Raw genomic sequence first — 1,802 nt, 5'->3', positions numbered from 1 at the left:
GCTTCCCATAAGGAGGAGGAAGCTGAGGAAGCAGGTTGGTTTTTTGGTTGTTTGGAAAGTTTGAATCCAGTGAAGGCATTGCCCAGCCTGGAAATTGTTATTTTTGTAAGTTTTGCTTTTTGTCTTTCTTTTTGTGTTTAAATTGCTTTGTTTTGGCCCTTGTGTCCTTTCATTTTTTTGTTTATTTATAATAAATTAGTTTTTTTTTTTTAACTGCAGACTGTTTCTGGGCCTCTATCCACTCGCCATCCTGCCACAGTGGTGTAAAGAGAAGTGCTGAGAAACAGTCCTGTCCAGTTGTTGTGTGATCCTGAAATGTGTCAATTTGTAGAGAAACAATTCCCCATCCTCTGTGACCAGGATTGGCTTGTGGTGAGGTCAGACCAGGAAGAGACAGACAAGTCTGTGAAGTGCTGATGTGTGTATTTATTAAATAAAACGGTTTAGCAAAAACAAAACAATTTACTAAAACAAAAAGGTACGATGGTCAAAACAAACAGAACAGAAATCTAAACAAGTAGCAAATGTTTCTATTTTCTTTTACATTCACGTCTCTGCTCACTCCCTGAACACCCAACCCCAAGGGAGCGATCCATGCCTCTTTTATACACCTCTGCCTGGGCTTGAATGCTTGTTAAATCATTCAGTCAGTCTGCACTTGAAAGTGATTTGGCAGGGAAGATAATTAACCATTTTCTGCTAACTTTAAACACCTGTTCCCAAATACATACATTTAAATAATAATAACACCACCCAAACACACACACTCCCATACCCATAATCATATCCATGTGCCACGAGTTTGCTACCCCACCATCACTATCCAAGGAAACAAAAACATTATTTTGTTAGTGGCAGAAGGTGACTGACATTTTCTCATTTTAATTTTTTTATATTTCTAACTTTTCTGGGGTACTACTATAAGTAGAACGCCACTTTATTGATCCCCATCTCTCTCAAAACAAACCGGTCACCATGGCATCAAGCTTGTGTACATCTCAAACTTTTTAAATGCAGGAGGTTGCAGTTTATAGAGCTTAATATTCATATTTGAGATGGAAGTCTTTTTTAAGAACGGTGCAAAAGCTCAAGAACTTCTGGAACTGGTCCAAATGCTATTGTTATTTGTTATATCTTCTTGTCTTAGTTTTTTTACGGTTGTGAATGAGTTCAAGTTATCCATTGATTGCTTAAAGTTAACAAATAAATAACAAAAATTTGGTCTTGTTTGTAAAATATTCCTAAATAACATCTTTAAAACTGCTATTAAACAAACTTAACCGAGTTGAAAGATATGATTGACTAGGGGTGTAAACATTTTTGACTGGCCTTATTTTTGTATTAGTTTATAAATGTGTTACTATTCATTAACTAGCCAGAAACAAAAGTTGAGCAACATTTGTTAAATTGTTAAAGCATCACCCAAAACAGCTTGCTAAGTAAAAAAGTATAAACTTACAATAAAAGAAAGTGTGGGGTCAATGACTAAACTAAGTAAAAGATTACTTCCCTCATGTAAATCAGTCACCAATTACAAAGTAGAGTTAAAAAAAAAAAAAAAAAAAGTTACTGGTAATCATGCAGGTTCCTTAATTGTAAGGTAAATATAACTCAGTTACCTTTCAATTCGAAGTCAACCAACAACCATACTTTTGGGATATGCCTGCCACAGCATACAGTTATTCACTGAGCATTTTATATCAAAGCTGCCTATAGGCCCCTACATGGAGTGATGTACTCAGTCCCGCCTCACCGAGGTAATACATAGTCACTGAACTGAGATCTCACTCTCTTTTGCTTCT

The sequence above is a fragment of the Polyodon spathula genome, chromosome 1 (genome assembly GCF_017654505.1).
Source record: "Polyodon spathula isolate WHYD16114869_AA chromosome 1, ASM1765450v1, whole genome shotgun sequence".
Classification (NCBI taxonomy): Eukaryota; Metazoa; Chordata; class Actinopteri; order Acipenseriformes; family Polyodontidae; genus Polyodon; species Polyodon spathula.
The sequence above is the reverse complement of the archived record's forward strand: the minus strand, read 5'-3'. Positions refer to the sequence as shown.